Here is a 24893-nt window from a genome sequence, read left to right on the forward strand (position 1 = left end):
TATATATATATATATATATATATATATATGAAGTGATGTTCTAGCATATGATGTGCTATGAAAGTATTAAATTTTCCGCTAAATTTACCGATGACAATGCGATGAATGATAACATGGGTTTGTATAAGACCCGGAGAGGACAAGTATGCCATGTTACTTCTAGGAGGTGCTCATAGTCGTGACAAATGTGGTATCAAAGCATGAGGTTTATGAAAGTGGTTTTAGGGTCCAAACTATCATATTGCCATGTCTAGTAGGGTATCGATCATCGGTGGTGAGTCACGTCACATCTATGAGCGAGAGGCTATTGGACGATAGAGTTTCCCTTCTTCACTATTCTCATGTCGTGCCATAGAACTTAAACTCTATAAGATCTCTCTCATATGTTTTCTTGTCTGTTGGTCTTTTAGATATGATTGCTTGGATGAGATGGTATCTCTATGCTTGAGGGTGAAAAGGTGAGTTTTGATGCTTATCTTGGTTTTATAGTTATATGTGTATGTGTGAAGGTGAACATTGATATATGTTAATGTGATGCCATTTATGGCTATACATGTGATTTAAGTGAAATGACATACTATGTGAAGATTTATGCTATGATATGGTTAAAGCTTGTTTAAATGTTGTTGTAGTTTAATTGAGCTTACCTTTTGAATGGTATGTTTCTATATGATTGTATGATGATAGTCTAATATTGTATTTTAGGTTGAAATGCTTTGAAGAAGTGTGATAATATCTAAAGAATGCATGTTGCCTTTTTGTGGGTGTAAGGATTAAAATGTTGCCCTTGTATATGTGCAAATGTTTCATTGTTGCTTTGGTATATGTTAAATGATTCATAATTCACTTGCATGGATTAAAGTCTTGTGTATAGGCTTGATCCTAGAAGTCAAGGTAGTGTGCAGCCTTGTAGGGTGATGATGTGGGTTGGTTTGACCTGTGTAACACTTCGAAAGTCTAAGACGTGTTCTAGAGCTAACATGAGTGTAAAAAGGTTTAGACACTGTTTTAATGTCAATTTTAATGAATAAAAGTCATTTAGGAAGTCTATAAATCAAAACTTCAAGGAACGTCCATGACGTCTGAAAACTAGTTGAATTAGTTGTTAGTGTTCCTTAGCCTGTTTGACTAAGTTTTAAGAGTCCGAAAATGATGAAAATTGGTGGAAGGTTGTCTAACACTTATTAGAGTTAGTTTATAGTCGAAACTTTGGTGACTCCAAGGACCAACCAATGGCCCTTGAGGAGGACCGTTGCATTTTGACAAAAAGCTGCGAAAAGGCAGCGCACACAAACGAGTGCAATCGACGAATCGTGGACCAATCGATGGGGTTTCGATGGCCACTGTCGATAGTAACTTAGAAAAATCCATGGGAGGCATGTTTTGAATAGTCTCTAAACTCATCGATGAGTGTGCAACACAGAGATGAACAATGCCCGTCGATGGACACACGATCCGTCGATCGTGGTCTCGTCTTTGGAGCCACTGTTTTGCTGCAAATTTTTATTTAATTCATTTAATTAGTTGTCTTAGTTAGGAGGTTAATTAGGGGTTAGGGGAAGCCTATTGTAGTTAATTAACAACCTATATAAAGGCCCTAACCTAATTAGATTACCCTATGCTCTCATATATTCCAAAACACAAACTATCTTCCTTCTCTCTTCTTTCTCTCTCAAGTTGAAGAACTCTATAAAAGACAAAGTCAAGGTCAAGATGGGTTCTAGGATCCAATAACCAAGTTTTCTATATCAATATTCATCAAATATTAAGGTATGAGATTCCTTTCACCTTTGATACTTCTTTTCCCAAAGGGTTCCATCAAATTGATTTCAAAATTATGAAATTCAAGTGGGTCTTCTCCAATCTCGAAATTGATCATTCAAGTTGATTTGTTTATGGTTTATTTGGATTGTGTTGATTATATTATGTTGAATTATGACTATATTACACTACTTATTGATTAATTTGTCTAGTTTGTAGAAGATGACCTGTTCCCCTTAACCCTAGGTTATGATCTTGATATGAATTGTGTAATGTTGGTTCAATTAAATTGGTTATTGGTTGAATTACTACTAGATGAAGTTATTGTATCAATTATGTATATATTAAGATTAGTTTTAGTCCTGTCATGCTATTTCTTGAGTAATTGATCTAGATTATGACTTTGACCTAAGTCTCTTATCTTAAGTTATGAACTAGTGATGGGTTGTGATGTAGTGATTCAATTGGATTTGTTCTCATGTTAGTTATTTATATTTGATGATATTACACCCTCATTGTATTGAGTTAAGGGTTTATGATAAGACCTTGATGATGTATTATGAAGGAGACTTGGTAAGTCTTATGATCCCTATTCTTTACTTCAATTGTGGTTACTTAAGATTGAGTGATGATGTTTCATTGAAGTATATATTGTATTAGGATTGATAGGGTTGGTATTATGTTGAATTGAAATGTCTTGACTATGGTTTTTGAGGTGTTGGATAAGATATAAACGTTATAAGGATGGTGATAACTACCAATGTGCCTTATCATGTGATTATGTAAATGTGCTAACCTCACTTGTACGAATTGTAATGAAAGGACTATACTCATGTAATTCTTATCGAGCTATGGTGATGATTATACAAGGGATAGACCCTATGACCTATATTAAGCAATGATGATTAATAAAGACATTAAAGATATTTCAAAAAGGGACTTACCTTAGCACCGAGTGAACTTGACAATGGGAGATGTTGACTTTCCATAAAGGAAGATTCACCCTATAGTTCCGCATAAGGTGTTGACTCCCCAATGAGGGATACTCATCCTATGGATTCCCATGAGATGAGGCTCCAATTTCCAAGTGGCATGTACAAAGTTCATACCTAGCTCTTAGTTCTTGAACTATGTTGCCCCCATAGGAAGACCAGATAGTGGATCTACCTAGAAAACTACGTTTTTGTTTGGTTTCACTTTGGCTGACAGACCACCTTCCATCGGTGTAAGGTTTTACAACAGCGGATTCCACACTTAGAATTTGTGTTCTATGTCGGTTAAGGCATGTTCCCCTAAACTAAAATAAAGTAATGAAGTACAAACCAACTAAGGTGACTTAAGAGGTTTTACTTAGCTTAGGTAGGGGTATAGGACTCTACCTATGCCTTGCACTAGTTTGCCTTGAAGGAAACTTTAGAAGGTTGTTTTTACATATGTATATGCTTATAATTGTACATGATTTGTATATGATGATCTTGCATATTGATGATACTACATGATGATTAGTTTCACTTATAAACATGTGTTGGTCTCTATTTCTAAAGCAGGATGATATGTACTCTTAAATAATATGTTATGTGAAGTTGGATATTAGTCATGGTTCTTATTGGGTTTACTTGATTAAGTATGGTTAAGAGGCTTTTCTTGGTCATTGCACTTGTTGACTTAATGAGGGTTCATGGTAATTGTCTTGCTTTGGTTATGTTGTAATGCGGTTTTATTCATGCTTGTGGCTATTATAACTTGATGATAGAGTTGCTTTGACTATGTGTTCAATTATATGATATGCATGTTGACTTGATTAGACTTAGCATTTCTGGTCTTGTGATGTACATACTTATGACTTAATGAATATGTCTTAATGATTGGTATGGTCTTCTTAAATGTGCATAAGGCTTTTCAAAGTAAATTGCATACTTTAATGGATTGTCCCTTTTTAGCATGATTTCATGATATGTGTGCATATGGTCTCATACTTAGTACAAGTGGTATACTAACCCCAATTTCTCCCTTTTTCCCCAATATTTTAGATTCTGGACATTGAAGGGCTTTCGAGACGACTTTGAAGGAGACTTGGAATTCTCAATCATCTAAGTTGGATAGGTCCTCACTTTCCGAGGGCAATGCCAATATCAAGCTTATGGAGTTGTTCTAGTTTTAACTCTTACACTATGTTTGGATCATTGTTATCCATTGTATTGTATTGTATCGTTACTATACCTACAATGTTTGTTTTGATTGTTACTTAAAATGTATTGTACTGTACTGTTAAATTTCGTTGTCACGTAACAATAGAAACCCCTATTTTTTGGAACAACCAATTTGGTGTGTTCCCATTGTTACTTAATTTCTTTTTCCAATTATATCTTTACATAATATTTCAAAATACTATTTTACCCTTTACCTTAATTATTTAAATCTAGTCAAACCTCCTACCCTAGAATAATTAAGGATATTTAAATAAATTTACAAATTACAATACAGTACGATACAATCAAACCAAACAATTTAAATGTTACTAGACAATAACAAACAATACAATCTAACCAAACATTGTATCTACCATACAATACAGTACAATAAATTACAATACAATACAATACATTATGAAACAATGAGTAACAATGATCCAAACAAAGTGTTATGTTCTTTCCATTTCAATTGAGTACTAAACATTGTATAGCCCATATGCGACTTTATTACATTGATGTATGGGCTAGGCCCAAATTGTTATACTCTTGTTAGATGGTTATGAGATGAGACGTCCATTTGAGACTATGTTATATCTTATTTATATATGTGCAATAAAAGTAGAAGAATATGTAATCGTCCTATACGAAGGGTCTATGTATACTCGATATAAATATTATGTGTATTTAGAGGTCTATGTAAACCTCAATGTAAAGGTAATGAAAAGTTTTTAAATTTTCTTTATTTTTGGCCTATGAATGTAATGATGTAAGCTAAGAGGCGAGTCTTAGTCCTCAAAGAGGAAGACGACGCCGGTTACGTCTAGGAGGTGCTCCCTGGATGTGACAACCTAGAAGTTACCTTACCTTGGTATTGAAAGAAAAGAAAGAGGCCTTATGGCTAAGCCTCCACTATTGTTTCTCCTAACGAGTTATGACTCTTGGTTTTTATGGTATAGTCGAGACCTTATGTGGTTGGGTAGTATGACCTAACTTAATTGTTATGGATTCCCCTTCGAGTGTTAGGCCTAGAAGAATGTTGATGATAGAGTTAGTAGACTCCTTGGTATGAGATTAGGAGTTAAAAACCCTTAATGAATGTTAAACCTTCTTGTGTGAGGAGTATATAGGTTGGTTTTGACTTGTCTTGACCTCGGTGTTTAAGGGAATGATATGATTAGGCCTACCCTAAGTGGGTGATAGTGTGCCTAGATGGTAAGATTTTGTTACCTTTGATGTTTATATGTTGAGTTCCTTTGGACTTCATCATTGGGGAAATCACTTTTAGGTGATGCTGATGGAGGGTGTGCTTGAGCTTAGATCCCGAGATTTGGGTGATGTGCTTAGTTATTAAAGATGGTGAGCTAATGTTCTCTTAAGGGAGAGTTAAGTTTCTCAATTGGGTTTACCCTATGTGGGGGATGATGAGGAGAGTATTAAGGTTGTAACTATTCCTATATTTTCCTTTAATGTTTATTATATCTTGAGACTAAAGATTTCCTTGAAGCCTGTTCATGATAGGAGTCTTGCATAGAAGTATGAGTTGCATGTTCTCCATATGTTATGTATGTCTTGAATGACACCATGTTAAGCATATTTTGAAGAATCCAAATTGCATGAAAAAGGATTTTTGATCAAATTCATGATTTCTCATGTTGATTGTGCATCTTGATATGTTAGTTGTGCATTAGTCTGCATGAGATAAGTTAGTAAATGAATTTACTCTTAATGTGCGATGTTTTAAGCCATCAATGAGAAATTGAGTCTTATTGAAATGAAATATGATAAATCTCTTGGAAATTATGTGATTTGTATGGTTTTTTAAAGAATGATTATAGGCTCACTATTGAAAAGTGAAGGCATATCTAGCTAATGTCCTTGTGTGTGCCTATAAATTGCAAGAATTTCCCTAAATGATGCATGTTTATGGAAGCTAGTGTCATACTAGGAAATGAATTTTGTGAAATGACTTCCCATTATGCTGATGTGTGTGGTGTTAATTACCATTTTGACTTCTCGAGGAAAGAAATATGAGCGTGCTTTGGTTTAAAAGTTTTAAAATTCCTCATCTGAAATAAATTGACCTTTGTGCCTTGCTTGGGTAAGGACTGATGAGACATGTAAGTGTGTTGAGAAGAAGGACATTCCTCCATAAACATAACTAAGCGTGGTATGGTTGAGTATGACTTTCATGGAACTAGGTCTAATCAATAAATATCCTTGTTGATTTACTTAACTCAAGTTTATGTGCATTGAAGTGCGAGTGCTTTCTTACTTCTTGAGTGATGTGGATCTTGCCTATGTGTGACTTAAATGTTGTTGCATAGTTAACTCCTAATGAAAAGAAATGTAAAGACCATGTTATGATAAGGAGAAGGATATTCCTCCTATAAACATGACAAGAGCCTATGTGTTGAATGCATTTTGAAAATGAGTGAACGGAGGTTTTACTTACTTGTGTTGTATTGAGTGCTAAATGGTTGGAAGTTGTGTACCTCATAAGTTTGGTTCATTTAATTCTTTGTGATAATGTTATGAATGTTGTGAACTGCTCTATGGGTCATTGAAGTCCTTGTAAGTGTGTTGAGAAGAAGGACATTCCTCCATAAACATAACTAAGCGTGGTATGGTTGAGTATGACTTTCATGGAACTAGGTCTAATCAATAAATATCCTTGTTGATTTACTTAACTCAAGTTTATGTGCATTGAAGTGCGAGTGCTTTCTTACTTCTTGAGTGATGTGGATCTTGCCTATGTGTGACTTAAATGTTGTTGCATAGTTAACTCCTAATGAAAAGAAATGTAAAGACCATGTTATGATAAGGAGAAGGATATTCCTCCTATAAACATGACAAGAGCCTATGTGTTGAATGCATTTTGAAAATGAGTGAACGGAGGTTTTACTTACTTGTGTTGTATTGAGTGCTAAATGGTTGGAAGTTGTGTACCTCATAAGTTTGGTTCATTTAATTCTTTGTGATAATGTTATGAATGTTGTGAACTGCTCTATGGGTCATTGAAGTCCTTGTAAGTGTGTTGAGAAGAAGGACATTCCTCCATAAACATAACTAAGCGTGGTATGGTTGAGTATGACTTTCATGGAACTAGGTCTAATCAATAAATATCCTTGTTGATTTACTTAACTCAAGTTTATGTGCATTGAAGTGCGAGTGCTTTCTTACTTCTTGAGTGATGTGGATCTTGCCTATGTGTGACTTAAATGTTGTTGCATAGTTAACTCCTAATGAAAAGAAATGTAAAGACCATGTTATGATAAGGAGAAGGATATTCCTCCTATAAACATGACAAGAGCCTATGTGTTGAATGCATTTTGAAAATGAGTGAACGGAGGTTTTACTTACTTGTGTTGTATTGAGTGCTAAATGGTTGGAAGTTGTGTACCTCATAAGTTTGGTTCATTTAATTCTTTGTGATAATGTTATGAATGTTGTGAACTGCTCTATGGGTCATTGAAGTCCTTGTTGTGTTTAAAGTGTTCCAAGTGTCATTCGAGGACGAATGTTCCCAAGTGGGGGATGTTGCTAGACCCCCAAAGTGAATTAAGGTGTCTAGAGTATCACATGTGCCTAATAAGATTTTTAACATGTTAATTAAGTGTTTCAAAGCATGTAGGGTTAATTTGACATCATTTGGAAGTCAAATGTCCAAGAACCTCCAAGACTTTAGAAAGTTAGCCCTTGGATGTACTTGAGTGTGCTTCGCATGTTTTGATGTGTTGCGTGTGTTGTTTGATGCTTAAAATGGTATGGAAGGTCCTTGACATGCATAAGAATGTGTCTAAGTTGGAAACTTCTGGGTACGACTCCCCAAGGGCCCCGCAAAAGGCCCTCAAGGAGGACTTAAAGTCTTCCTAGACACTGCCGTTGGCAGTATCTAACTACGCCTAGCAAATGATGGCCAGTAGGTGTGGTAACGCCCAGTAGATGGGTGGGAGTAGTTCAATACATAGCCTAGGAGCCAATGCAACCAGTGCCAAGCCTCAGACCACAATGACGGCCAACAGAACGACCCTTCGATGGGCATACGGGGCATAGGTTGCTTCATCGATGCAACCTGCAATGCAACTACCAGGCACACTGTTTCACTAAGGGGGGAATGGAAAATTCACCCCACGTCCTAACCTGACCGTAGGCGGTTTATTTAGCTATTTTTGGGTGTATTTAGTTAGTTAAAAAGACTAAAACCCCAAAACCAATTCATATTTCAAAATTAGACTCCCCTCTCCCGAAGAAACATCTCTAGTTACCACCATTGGAGATGAAGCTCAAGAACAACATACTGCTTGGATTCCCATGGATTCTTCATGAATATTTCGTTGTTCTCTCCTACAATAAGGTATGATGATCCTTCATCTTTACATAATCTTCCATCTAAATAGCTCTTTCCAATGTTTTTCATTGAAAGTTCATGATCAAACTTCCTAGTTTCTAATCTAGCCATGGGTTCTTTCTCAAATTGATTCAAAAGAATGTTCATGATAAATTTATGATAATGTACTGATTTTAAAGTGAATTTCAATCCAATTTCATGATTAACCCATGTTCCCTCCAATTCTCAAATTAGCCTATGTTATAGGTATTGTGATCTTAATTATGTGTTAATTGAATTGTGAGTCTAGCATGTTGAATTGCTTATATCTACAGAAAATTTTGTATGTTGATGGTGAATTGTTGATGAGTGATCCATGTGGATCAAGGTTTGATGATTTTAATGATATTGACCTATGTTCTTCTATCTTCTATTGATTGTTAATGTAGAGCACTTGATATGATCCCGATTCTATGAAAAATTGAAGTATGAATTCATTTAGGTTATGATATCTTTAGCTACTTCCCTATATTGTATTATTGATGCACTATAAGTATTGATTATTGATGATCAAATCAAGGGAGATTTGGTAAGGTTGATCCATCCCTCTACTTTTCTATCGTATGGCTTGTGGAATTGGCCTTGTATGGCATTGTGTGGTATGGTCCACTTATGGTGGTGGTGTTTACTTCTTGTCAATCTATACATGTTTTGATCAGGCCTTGAAGGCAAATTGATGTTATATGAGTGTGTGGTTATGATGATCACACTATGTGAAGCATGCCTAATCTTTTATTCTAGTTTATGATCTAGGTTGTATGGCTAGTGTGATAAGCATGTGAATGACTATGTTAGGGAATGGTTTAGGTGGTTCCTTATAAGAAGTAATGATGGTTAATGACCCCCTACCTGTGTAACCTTATATGAATGTGTGATTAGCTAAGGTTAGGAGTCTTGAATGCAATGTGATGTTATCTTGTCTCCTATGCTTAATTGTGAAGTGTGGTCTATGCATGTATGTGAATTGTAGTCTTAAGAGGGTGGCTTCCTCAATGTAATGTTAATAGACATTACGTGATCATGTTGACCAATGCGCACACACACTCAGTATGTCATACATGTTTACAAGTAGTATAGGTTCATGGTGTCTAATGAAAGGGTATTCTCATATGCACTTGTATCTACAACTATGAATGTAGAGCATATGTATATGAAGAATGTTATGTATCCCTTAACTAGGATGACTTGATAGGCGTACTACTAAGGGTAAGGGTATGGGACCTTTTCTATGCATTGCACATGTGTGCCTTGATAGGATAGTTCCTATGTTGTGATTTATGTACCTGAATGTCAATGCATGAGTATGTCATGAACATGTCTTATATGCTATGATGTCAAGTATATGATATGATGAAGTATGCTTATGTCTAGTGTCTAAATGTTTTTATATGAAAGGATTGCTCATATAGTACACTTGTACACTTATGCATAAATGCATAAATGAAATAAAATATAAGCATGTGTGGTCTAAGAGTTTTATGTGAAAGGTGTGCTCACATACATGTATACACACACATGTATGATGATCTAGTCAATACATGGACTTTTTAAAGGTGTTCTCAAGGGTACCCTAAACTAGATGGTGCTTGAGTATGCTGTGTCCATGTGTAAGGTTTTCTCACATGAATTAGTTGATGAAAGGAATCTCTCAACTATGACCCAGGAGCTAAGCATATGGGGAGTCAATCTCCTAAAGAATACTTTTATAATACTAATAATGACTTTTCAATAAAGGGAACTTAGCTTAGCACCAAGTGAACTTGAAGATGAGGGGCGTCCCTTCACATTTTAGGAAAGTAGGTTCACCATAGTCCTCACGAGGTGGATAGCCTCATAGCCCAAGGGCATAGAGTGATATTTCCATATATGCATCCAAGTTCCATAAAATATGCTTGACCCATAGGATCTAGCAAGTAATATCACGTAAGATGCTAGCATGATGTTAATGTTCTACTTTGGCAAGGTAGAACACCTTCCCTTGGTATAAGGCTCTTCAACACCAAATTTCATGTAGCACCCATGGTCTTAGTGTTACATGGACAATGGAAATAAAATATGGACCCTAACTAAAATAACCTAAGGGAAGTTACTTAGTGTAGGCGAGGGTATGAGACTTTACCTATGCATTGCACAAGTAGCTCTTGAAGGGAGTTCTAGGAAGGTGTTCTAAAGTATATGATTATGTTTATGTCCTTATGCATGACTTTGTAGCCTTTTTTACTCGTTCTGATGAAATGCATGGTATGAATCTATATGATGTGGTCTTATCCTATTTGCATAATATTGGTATTAATGACTATATAATGAAGGTCTTGCTTGGCATGAATGAGGTTGTCTATGCTTGTCTTGTTAATGTATGAAGTGCATGTTAAGACTTGTAGTCTCCTTGTAGGTTTACTTAGTATGTGTGAGGTTATGGGATTTTACATGTACATACATAAGTAGGCTTAGAATGGGATTGTGATTAGAGTTCTATGATGTCTTTGTGAAGTGAAGTCCAAGTATGTTAATGATGAATAGTGTCTTACTATGATGATGATTAGAAGTCTTGAGTTTCATGTTGTCTTGTAATGAGTTCCTATATGTGGTCATCAAAGTATGTTGAGTCAAATGTGAATTTCATGTCTTGTTATATGAGATGGTTCCATGATTGCATGTATTGTGTTAATGAAGGTTGTATGCATGATTTCCTTGTGGCCTTAATGTGATGCTTGAGTATGGATAGTGTGATGGGACATTATGTATAAATTACACCAATATATAACTAAAGGGTTACTTGTAGGGTTAAGGAATTAACAAAGAAAAGGAGTTACTGTTAAGGGAAATATACTTACTGTCAAAGGAAGGCTACTCACTATAAAGTGGCCCCAAATATGTCTTAAATGCAATGTATGATCTTATGTGATACTATGACTCTTGTATGTTCCTAAATGAAGTATGTAAATTGTGTAATGCTTATGGTATCAAGTTTTATGAAGTTTTCACAAAAAGGCATGATGCATGGTTTCAAAGTAAGATGTCCCCTTTCAAAAGCATGTTTTTGCATGGTTGCCATCATTATTGCGTTATTGTATTAACACCATTCTTCTTTAGCTTTTTACACAAAGTGTAGGTTATGGATGCTTAAAGGATGTCTCTAAGGTTAAGAGCTTGATATGTGATTCCCAAGCTCAAGGAAAGGAATCCTTAACTTCAAGGATTTCCTATGTCATTGTTTTAAGTAAAGTCTTGTAATAGCTTAGTTATGAATTATGTTGAAAGGGACGTGTCCCTAATATACTCTAATGATGTTGAGTCAAAAGTAAGGGCACGAAAGCTGTCTTCAACAAAAACCCTTCCAAATGGAGTCTAAGATGTCAAAGAGACTTAGNATAAAGTAATGCTGACGAGGCCACATTGTGTCACAATTCATAAAGTAATGCCGACGAGGCCACATTTTTCACAAGTATAGCACATAAGCAATGCCACCATAAGTGGACTATAAAAACATCATCAGAATTTGAAACTAAATTTAGTAATAATTTACTTATGAATTATGTTGTAAGGGTCGTGTCCCTATTATAATCTAATGATGCTGAGTCTAGGATGGCAAGAAGAGACTAGAGTCTTTAACTATGTATATAGGATATTATATATATATATATATATTGGAAGTGATGTTCTAGCATATGATGTGCTATGAAAGTTTTAAATTTTCCGCTAAATTTACCTATGACAATGCGATGAATTATAACTATGGGCTTGTATAAGACATCCGAAAGATCAAGTACACCATGTTACTTCTGCGGGGTGCTTCGGGTCGTGACACTGTCCATGCATCAATCGCGACGTGCGATAGGATCCTCGATAATAGTAACCATCACGGCACACAATACGTCCCTCAAAATATAGTATCCATCGCGGCACGCGATACGTTTCTCAAAATATAGTATCCATCACGGTGCGCAGTACGTCCCTTGAAATGGTACATCCTCTTTAATTTCTCATTCTTTCTCAATTCACATAACACTTGTCACAATCATGTCTAAGAAAAATGCAAATGACATGCTAACAAATAATGAAGAGATGACCATTTTAATAATAATGCACAATTCACAACAACACAATCGTTCAACAAGCCTTTCAAATCATTCTCAACATATAACACTCCAACAATTAATCACATTACCTTTTATTACCCTTTTTCCATCATTAGAATTAATCAATACAAAGAGGTCAATCCATCACCAAGTCTCATTACTCCCAAACACATATTACAAGGAAATACACGAATTTTATACACTTAACAAAGGTTTAGAAATTCACTTGCCTCAAAAAAATTGAACAATTACTTCGTAACTTGAGCCTTCCCTTTTTGTTGTACTTCCAACTCAAAGCAATATATTCACAAATAATCACAATAAGATTTCAAAACTAACAACGCTCATATTACTATGTGTTTAGCCTTGACCTAATAATTCACTATCAATTTCCAAGTTTCAAGTCTAGGATTAGGTCTCAATTGAATCTTAATGTATACAACCCGCGGTATTTTAACACTTAAATAACTTATTGTCAATATACTTAATTAAAGTTAATACACATGTAATTATTATTTTTCATTATTGATATAAAAATATCAATTGTATGTTGTGATTCATAGTGAAATATGTAACTTCTGAAAACAAATACTGAAAAGACATTAATAACTAAAAACGGAAATCCAAATAAGAGACAATTTAATCGATGGGGTGCAACTGTTTAACCCACTACAATGCTTCAATTCAAATATCCCTCCTAATAATTGACCAATCATTGGTCATCATTATATCATGATTATCCACTAACCTTATTTCACATGTAAAGAAAACAATAACGCCACTACCTATAAACTAAATTTGATATTGAACTTGTAAAACAAAATTTTCTTCCTTTCTCTTCTAATCATCACATAATAATATTCTTATATATGTTGAGTACTCATGCATTCAACAATCAAAATTTTCTATGTACAAGAATGGGTTACCCAATTCTGCCCCATATAATTTTTGGGACAGTGAGGTGCGTGCTAGGTGCACATCACGAGGGAGACATCTCATTCTTGACTGTGCATGCTGCCTTGGGCAGCCTCTTGTCCAATGTTTGGTTCCTCCTTGGGGCTCCTTTGGGTGGTACCCAGGGAGTCGTACCCGAACATTTGACCTTAGAATGTCTATTAAGGTACTAGGGGCAACTATACTGACATTCAACTCCAAACTACACATAAAAATAAGGCAAACATACAAGGACTCGCTAGCACATGTAAAGACCAACTTTCGAATGACTTGAACATTCTTGGACGTTTGACCTCCAAATGACTTCAAATCAGTTATGAAAGCTATAAAACACTTTATTGACATGTTATTAACCTTTTTAGGCACATGTGAATCTCTATCTATCTTAGTATATTTTGAGGGTTGTTACAATATCCCCCACTTGGGAAACATTCGTCCTTGAATGACACTTGAAACATTTAAAACACTTTCAAGGACTCAATGATTTCCATAGCAACTCACAACACTTATGCATGTTATCACCTAAAAGTCAACGCACCAAATTACAAGGAACACAAACTTCAAACTAGCATGCATTCAAGGCAACATAATCAAACATGGACTACATCTATAATTCATTTCATGCTTATATACTTCTTCATATTCATTACCATTTGGAGGACTACTTTCTCCAACTTTAGGCATGTTCATTATTTCATTACAAGGTTAAACATACTATGGATTCCAATAGTACACTTAGTTATAGTACACACTTCAACTTATGAAAAAATTTAAACACTTCATATAGTTTCACAAGAATCATGAATAAGGTAGATTAACTACAGTCTTATAGTCTAGACTAGTTATAATCCATACTTCAACTTATGAGAAAATTTAAACACTTCATATAGTTTCACAAGAATCATGAATAAGGTAGATTAACTACAGTCTTATAGTCTAGACATAATACCATCGAGGCCATATATGACATTACCATACTTTGCTTTGTTCAAGAAGGAACTACCTTCTCCTAGTCACAACATACACACATGGTATCATAGAGTTCACATAAAATCAATGCAATGAGGTTAATTCATACTAAGGAGGATTTCTTTACTCCTAACCACATTATGCTTATACTTCCTTCCTTATGAAATCAACATGGTAGGTCATACAAAACATATCACCATATTAGGAAGTAAATTTATAGTCTCAAATTCTAGCACATCACTAGATTTCATAGGCATGCATCATTTAGGGAAATTTATCATGATTTATGGGCATATCAACAACATAGGCTAGACCAACCATCACTCCTAAAGAGTGAGCCTATAATAACACTTCCCAAATCTCAAAAGTCACCCATTTTCAAAGGAACTCATCTTATCTTATTTTAAATTAGACTCAATTTCTCATTGTAGGGCCAAAACCCACACATCATAAGTGACATAAAGCATGCTCATTAAACTATCTCATGAAATCAAATTGCACATTTATCATATAAGAATGCACAACAACATGAGAGAAATCAAATTGCACATTTATCATATAAGAATGCACAACAACATGAGAGACATGCAAATTTTTCAAAATTTCCTTTTTCATGCAATAAGACCTCCCATAATATGCATAACATAGTGTCATTTAAAACATGCATAACATATGGAGAACATACAACTTATCTTTTTAAGCAAGACTCCTATCATGAACAAGCTACTTAGGAACTCTTTGGTTTCAAGCTTGAGTAAGAATAGAAGGAAAAGATAGGGATATCTAAAATCTTACTACTCAAATCATCCTCCCCCACTTAGGATAAACTCATTTAAGAGCAATTCCTATCAACTCTAGGGGAATCATAGCTTACCAACCCTATTAACTAAGCACATCATCCTTCTCTTGGGATGTAAGATTATGAACATCCTTCTCACCAGCACTTCAAGGTGGTTTTCAACCTAAAGAAGTTCAAGGGAACTCAACATAGGGACAACAAGGGCCCTAAAAATATTACCATCTACGCACATTATCCCCCACTTGGGATAAGCCTAAGCACATCATGACCTTAAACACCAAGGCCAAGGAAATCAAGACCAACCTACAAGGGTCATCACTTTTGGTGGAACTTTCCAACCAACCATGCCTAGGTACAATCTAACCACTTCCTCAATTGACCATACTCAAATTCAAGCTTAAAAGACAACTAAGCACTTCAAAGTAGGTCAACCTCAATTCTCTCTTTCTCTTGAAGAGCTAAGGGGTTACATATCATAAATCCCCCTAAGTCACCTTAGGGTATTCCTACTTCCCACTTATGGAATAAAACCCTTTTTCCCACTATTAAAATGGGTTCATAGAGGGAGTCGTTTACTAGTCATAAGGTTTCTACCATTAACTAGCATACTTCACAATCACCTTACAGGGCTCAACACACTATCTCCCCTCCTTAAGAGCAAGCCTACACAAAAGGTTTCAAATCAACACAAGGACAACTATGAAGTATTTCACATATACAAAGACAACATTCATCTTTCTTACTATTCACCACATTCTCCAAGACTTTTCAAGCCTACACCATAACATCATGATACCATCCTACATAATCATAAGACATTCTATCATTCCATGGGGAACTCCATTTAACCATAACAACTATTAATAAGCTATAATCATACCTTATAACGTCTCAACATAACATCTCATTCCCCATAAGCCACCTATAACCATAAATGGCACCACATACACATATACCAAATTCACCTTCACATATACTCATCAAACAATAAAACCAAGGTAAGTAACAAAACTTACCTTCTCTACCTCAAGCACTGAGAAATCATCCCTTCCAAGCAATCACATCTAAAAGACAACCTGACAAGTAAACATAAGACAGAGATCATATAGAATTAAGTTCTATGGAACACTATGAGAGTAGTCAAGAAGGGAAACTCTATCATCCTATAGCCTCTTGCTCATAGATGTGTCGCGACTGACACCGATGAACGAGACTCTACTGGACGTGGCAATATGAGACTTTGAAACCTAAAGACAAATCCTAAAAACTTGGCTCTAATACCAAGTTTATAACGACCCAAAGTACCCCCTAGAAGTTAGAGTACTCTTAGATCGCCACACGACATCGTCGACCTCTTGGAGGTCTAAGAAAAGCACTTAGAAATCTTTCATTGCATACCCGTAATTAAAAATAGCAAAAAATTTAAAAAATTTCATAGCACATCATATGCTAGAATCATCACTTTATATATATATATATAGAATAGCATAAGTACACGTGTAGACTCTAAGTCTCTTTGCCATCTTAAGACACAACTCAATAGAATAGAATAAGGACACGACCCTTACAACATAAAATATAAATCTAAGCTATTACATCAACTTATGGAAACATCTTTACATAGGAAACCCTTGAATCATAAGGGATCCTTTATTTGAACTTGGGGGACCCATCCAAGCTCTTCACTTAGGAGACATCCTCTATCCATCACCACCTACACTTAGTGTAAAAAGAGTGAATAAGAATGGTATTAGTACAAGAATGAACTAAGTATGACAACCATGCGAAAACAATCATTTAAAGAGACATTTCATTTGAAATCATGCACCATGTCTTTTTAGTAAAGTTCATGAACATAGGCACATATAAGCTCAACATAGTTCACGTACATCATATAGACATGGATGATACTCATAATAGGACATAAACCGATTTATCATACTTATAAGCATATTTAATACACATCATACATTACCTCTCTTTTATTTTACTTTGTTTCTTTAAGTAACCCTCAAGTGTACTTAGTACAATGTATCACATTGAGGTCACCTTATAGTATTCTTTCATAATATGATTTATAACACAAGCACATATATTCATAAGTCATAAACATCTCATAGACATCAACTTCACATAAGAACCATCACCTAAGATAACTCCTAAGTCACACTAGTGCAATGTGTAGGTAGTATCCCATAATACTACTTCCACCAAGTGTACCTAAGAAGTCAACCTAGACTTGGAATAACATATTCATCAAGTCACAACATATTCACTTACAACTAGACACAAGGCCACATACTTCATATCATCACACAAGAACTCTTTCCTTTACTACAACCTTAATCATAAATCACTTAGTTCAAATCATAGGTAACTACCCTCATAACCCTTTCACAAGCTTACTTGTGCAATGTACACATGGAGTCCCATACCCCCACATATACTAAGTAAACCCATTTAGAAGCCATAAGTGCAATTCATATGCATAGTCATAATTCATTTCTTAACCTAACAAGGTCACTTAAGATGCATTCATACAAGTCATACATACATAACATAACTCATACTTTCACAGATATACCAATCTTATACTTTCTTGGAGTTCACTAGTGCAATGCATGGGTAGGGTCCATAGTCCAACCTATACTAAGTAACCTCCTCAAGAAGTTGTGATTAAAGTCCATAATCTTATCTTAATTCATTTATTACTTTGGGAGACGTAGCGATAACCGACATAGACCATGTGAGCTACATGGAATTTGGTGTTGTACTTCCACACCGAAAAGAGAGGGTTAACACTTGCCTAAGGTTTAACCAATCGTACATATCTATATAAGTGGTATCCACAAGCTATAACCTACGGGGGCACATAGTTATGGAACATGGAGATTGCTTTTAGAAACCTTGACTTGCTAACGTGGAGGTTTTCATCTCTTGAGACAAAATCTATCTTGGGAACTCGGACCTACTAGCATGAAGCTCCCACTCTCATTTGTCATGTTCACTCGGTGCTAGGCTCTATCTCCCCTTTTAATATATTTGAGCCTTTAATGCATTAATTCATAAATAAGGCTTTAGGAGCTTGCTCCTTCATACAACATATAGCTCAAAGGATTCTAAGATGAGCATGTCCTTTCATCATAGACCCTAATTCATGAGAGAATGTCCTTTCACATGTTCATACAATCATACATCATGTGCGTGTCATAGAATGTGAGATCTACCTTCACATAAACACCTCTACTCACACATGCTCATAACTTCATTAATCATGTACTTACATGCATAGAGATAGGTAACGATGCATATGAGAACTATCCTTTTAGTCATCATGAATCTATCCTACTCATAGATATGCATGAAGTGTGTGTGTGCACATTAGTCAACATGATCACATAATGTCTATCACATAGTATTGAGGAAGCCACCCTCTAAGGACCGAAACACAGGTACAACATTCTTCAAGTCTCAATTTATACAAACATATAGAGTATTGAGGACTATAGAATACATATTCAACAATAGAATATAAGACTCCTAGCATACTTTGATCACACATTCATATAGGGTTCATATGGGTAGGGGTCATCCTATAAGGATATTTTTCATAATTAGCCATATAGACCACACCTAACCCTAACATCATCATCACACATATGCATATAACATCATCTCCACACCTAGATAAACAAGTATTGTAGAAGACTATACACATAACATTACATAACATCAATTCACTTAGACATAATGTTAGAATCAAGGCTAAATCCTTCAACTTCCTAAACATGGAAATAATCATATCAATTCATATTGAATCTAATGCCTTCAAGGATATGCTCATAACACATAAACATGTACAAGAATGTAAACACAACTACCATAAGTGGACCATACCAATCAACACAATTCAATGTACATTCTAGCTAATTAGAGGAAATAGGTCAACTTACCAAATCTCCAAGATAATGATCATCTTTATCAATTCCCAACAATTGATAATCAATTGATATAGATAAGACTAGGATTAATCAATATTCTACAATGTAATAACAATTGAATCACAATCTAATCAAGATCACAAGACCCATAGCATAACATAATTTGAAAAATAGGAGGATCATGGGTTCTTCATAAAATTAGATATAAATTCATCATAAAATCAGTATCTAAACATATATTCATCATTAGAATGCTTTTGAAATAAATTTGAGAATGAACCCATGGCTAGATTGAAAGATAGGATTTTTGACATAGAATTTATGTTTAGAATACCTTTTAAATGACTCCATAGATGAATGGTTATCTATGGATAAAGTATAACCATAACCTATACTCCATGAAAATCTAAGAAGAAAGGTCCAAGAATCCACCTCCATAGCTTGTTCTTGAGCTTGGTCTTCAATGGAGGTTTTGGGGGGTTTTTAGAATAGAAGTGAATTTTGGGAATTTGATTTCTTAATGGGTGTTGGGGTTATGGCTTGGTAATGGGTTTACAAAGGTCCTAAAAAAAGTTAATAACACGTCCCCTAAGTTACCAAAACACCCCAGATGAATTGGGACTCTTAGACATGCCAAATTGACTTAAAAACGACGCAACGGGATCTGGGAGTGGGCTGCTGGTCGCGGGGCAACCTCCCAGTTCTGCCCCAAATGATTTTTGGGACAGTGAGATGTGTGCTAGGCGCGCGTTGTGAGGGAGAGGTCTCATTCTTGACGCTGCACGCTGCCTTGGGCAGCCTCTAGTCCAATGTTTGGGTCCTCTTGGGGGCCCTTCGGGTGGTCCTTGGGGAGTCGTACCCGGACGTTTTGACCCTTAACATGTCTATTAAGGTAATAGAGTCAACTAAACTGACATTCAACTACAAAAAACACATAAAACAAGGCAAACATACAAGAACTCGCTAGCACGTCTAAATATCAACTTTCGAATGTCTTGGACGTTCTTGGGCGTCTGACCTCCAAATAACTTAAAATCAATATGCAAGCTATAAAACACTTTATTAACATGTTATTAACCTTTTTAGGCACATGTGATTCTCTATATACCTTAGTATATTTTGAGGGTTGTTACAGAAATAGAAATTTTTATGATATTTTCAAAAAATTACCTTTCAGGTCATTACATTATCCGCCACTGAAAACTATGTCCGTCCCCGAACATAAATAAAAAGGAAGGAAGAATAATCAATGTTACCGAAAGTCTAAGTTATGGCCTACTAGTCGGTGCTCATTTTTCTAAGTGAGTTCTTTCTTAAGACCATTCCATCAAGATCTACTAAGAACTGAACTTTCAAATGAAACTTTAACAAACCTAAAAAGTAGGAGTTCTTACCAAATCACATACTAACGCATGAATCCGTTACGAACCAAAACCATCTAAATATAACACAACTATCAAGACAAATCTTTTCTCACATAACTACGAAAAAGTTTAAAATTGAGACCGGCTACATGCAGAAGTGAATCTAAGCTAACCACCACACACTCATAATGCACAAACCATCACCGATCTTATCAAAATTCTCTTCTCAAAACACAATATTTCCCCAAGCTAATGTAAGGACCCCTAGGAGTCACACGATGTACTTGACCTCTTGGAGGTCTCGTACAAGCCTCTTAGCATTATTCATCACATAGATACGAAAAGTAGTGTAGAATTAAAACTTTTCACAGCAATAGTCAATAAGGAAACTCTTTTATAAAACGTAAGAAAGAAACTAAGTCTCATCATAAGCAATCATAGATTCAAACATTAGGACTATCAAATTAGGGTCATGACACATACATCAATTTGAAACTTATAGTCTAATACAAAGTCTAAAATGAAAAGAAACTAGAAACATAGTCCATGTCCTCGAACATATAAGGACATACCAATCTTGAGAGAAATCTACTTCCCAAGCTTCAACTCTAGGAATACTCACTTTCCACCACCTACACTTTTAGACATAGAGAAACATATGGAATTAGCATAATTAATGCACTATGTATGGTGAACATGCAAGAAAACCATGCAAAACGGGACATTTACTTAAAGATACGCTTTTTATGCTATTTTGATAAAGACCTTCATCACAAGAGTTCAACAAACATGTTACAAGTCAACAATCACAAATAAGACATATTCCATATTCAACAAGTAAGCCTTTTCTTAACTTTAGACCCTCTACCTAAGGTTACTCTAAAAACTCACTTAAGTAAGACAAGAAGAGACCACCCATACATCCTCTTCAAGCACACCTAAGTGATCCTTAAAGATACCGTAGATAAGAACCTTTCTGTTGAACATACTTTTATTAAGTGAACATTATTCATTAAAGTCATTTTAAAGATAACTAAACAAGTAGGGGACTTCACATAATGGTCTTGGAAGACCCAAGGAACTTACTCTAGCATCTTCAAAGCCTATTCATGCCATATGTAGATAGCGTCCCATTCCACTACCTACACGTTGTAGAACCTAACCAATACTAGAATGCACATCCCACATGATGAGAACGGACATTAACCGACATAGACCACATTAACTAGGTATGGAATTAGGTGTCATAAGACCCCACACCATGGAAGGTGTTCTACTTTCCAAGGGTAAAACTAGGACACATCCCATGTTGGCACATAGTTTAGGGGGTATCAAAAGGTTTCTTTGTACTCTATCCTCATACTCAACAAGAGCTACTCCCTTAAGCATATCCACTCGGTGCTTTCCCTTGGTTATAATAGAGTAATTTAATTCGAAAGTACCATCACTAAGACCTACCAACTCATATACCATTTCCAAGAAAGGGTCCACAAGGGTCAACGATGACTTTCTTAGAGTCATGCCGTTCCATCCAACCTACCTCTAAGTCCATCATTCCACTCAAGACGGGGGTACCATTTCGGTCTACCACTTGAAGGCTTATTTATTAACCTTCTTTTCATATTCAAGGTTTCACATTCTTAACTTTATTTTCATATTCAAGGTTTCACATTAGTCTTTCATAGAAGGGTACCTACTTTAGGTCTACCGATCCTAGTATTCATTCATACACTCATTCAATAGAATTCAAGTACCAAGTAGGGAGAACTAAGTCTATGAACACAAGATACAACATCATTCTTTAAAGATTCTTTTAGTCCTTCATCATCATATATCAATAATTAGAGAAGAAGTACTTTCAATCATATCCTTATAGCACCCGCATAAGATCATATAAACATCACATGAGCACCTTCACATTATACATTCACATGTACATTAACATAATAATACCACAATTACATAATAATGCCGATAAGGACATGTTCTTAACATTTATAATAATTAAGCACCGCCACCACAAGTGGACCATACCAATCAATAGCAATTCAATACTAATGCTATATTAAGTAAGGGAATTAGGTCAACTTACCACCTTCCAGTAGCCACAATCACCATTACTTAACATCTCCAACAACTCCACACAACAAGAGAACTTACCAATTACAATGCCCATAAGGCTAAGACCACCAATTCAACCATATCAATGATTCAACAAAACCCACGTTAGATATCAAAACTATAAAGCAATCTATGAATAATTCCAACATTGATCGACATATAATTCAATAGCCCATAATAATCTAAACATGAATTCAACATAATTAGATCATAATTAGTATACCCACTTTAAAGCAAAAATTAGTAATTCAAGGAATACATGGGTTAAATGGTGTTTTTGATCATAAAGTCATCAATTAAAATTGAGTACTTCATAAATCATCGATTTAAACATTTTAATGCAAGAACCCATGCTTAGAATTCGAAATAGGATTTTAGGGTTTTTGAGATCATTTAAAAATCCTTTGGAATTGACTCCTTGAATGATAGAAGAATCAAGGATGAAATCATAATATCTTAATGAAGTTATATCCACAAAATTAGGGTTGAAACCTTGGAGAATTTAACCTTCTTCCTCAAAACTTGAAGGTTCTTCGATGGAGGATCTTGACTAGAGAGAGAATTTAGAGAGAAGGGAGAGCATATAATTTTTTTGGGTAATGGGTGTACAATGACCTAAACTCAATATATAATACACCCCCAAAATACCCAAAAGACCCTTACATTAATTTGAACTTTTTAAACAAGTCAAACTTAACTTTTCTTTTGGAATAATCGTCAGGGAACAAGTCCGCGTCGCGGAGCTGTTCCCTAAGTTTTCTGGAAATAATTTTTAAGACAATGGAGTCCGCAACGTGTCCGCGACGTGGACATGCTCCCTTTATGAACAAAAGTTTGCTGCCTTGGGCAACTTGTTGGAAAATGGTTGGGTCCTTTTCAAGGACCCTTAGGTTGTTCCTTGGAGGAGTCGTAACCAGAAATTTTGACTCTAAACATGTCCCTCTAGGTGTAAGGGTCATCCCAACTGATTTTAGACTCAAAACAACACCTCAAAATACATACAACATACAAGGACACACTACCATACACACAAGACTAGTTTCTCGAGGTCTTGGTTGTCCTTTGATGTTTGACTTCAAAGCTCTTTAAAACTGCTTATAAAGCTATTCTTCGTTATTTTAACAAGTTATTAACTCAAAAAACCCATGTGAGGCTCTATTTCACCCTATTTCAGTTTTAGGGTTGTTACACTTAAGTTATAAAAAATTAATTTTTAGACATCGGATACTCATCAAGGGAGAATCAAACTTATCTAACCCAAATAAGAAAATTGTTAAGTAAGCACCGAACAAGAGATACATTTCAAAATGCATAACCTATAACAACACTCTTAGACAATTGTAACTCCTCATAGATCTTATACAAGTTCTCATAAGCAACTTTGTGCATGCAGAACTACTGATATACTTCAACCATCACAAACAACACTAAATTTATCATAACTGAAATGACCAATTTTGCCCAAGGAGCCTACCCCATCAAGAGGAAATAAGAGGATCGGTACATCCGATCCACCACTAGGAATTCACCCATAGATGTAGAAACACATGTGAATACGTACAACGAATTGTACTCCAAATCAAATTTGAAATGAAGTAGGTGGGTCACATTAGAATGTACGAAACCAAAAGTGAATAACACAATAAACTCCCTCCATAACATCCATATTAAACATTTCCATTCATATGACTCCATCTCCTTGATTTTTAGTCACCGACAATCAATCAGTCTAATCCTCATTGCAATATAACAAATAGGTTATTTATCAAACCCAACATACTTCTCATAATACTCCATTGTAACCAACACTCTTAATACCAAAAAACATCATAACAACATCAACCATTTACTTTACTCGCAAATTGTCACTAGTATAAAAAATTCCTTAGCAAACTAATTTTATCCTCTAAAATTTTTGAACTATTGCTCTCTTTCTTTCCATTTAACCATTTAATGACAAATATGGGTCACACCCAAAACTGATAATACAAATTTTAAAGTGCTTTTCCATAGAGGTTTGTCACGACCCAAAACGGGCCGCGACTGGCACCCACACTTATCCTACTATGTGAGCGAACCAACAAATCCAATTCCCAACATTTGTACCATAATAAACAGAAAATTAATGCGGAAGACTTAAAACTCATTAATGAAAATCGATTAAATAACTTATAAAAACTCAATACTATTTATTCCCAAAACCTGGAAGTCATCACCACAAGAACATCTATCCTCAAATTACTAATCTAAGAGTATCTAAGAGAACTAAATAAGTAAAAAGCTAGTCCATGCCGAAATCTCAAGGCATCAAGACATGAAGAGGAAG

This window comes from Solanum pennellii, chromosome 11 (genome assembly GCF_001406875.1).
Source record: "Solanum pennellii chromosome 11, SPENNV200".
Lineage (NCBI taxonomy): Eukaryota > Viridiplantae > Streptophyta > Magnoliopsida > Solanales > Solanaceae > Solanum > Solanum pennellii.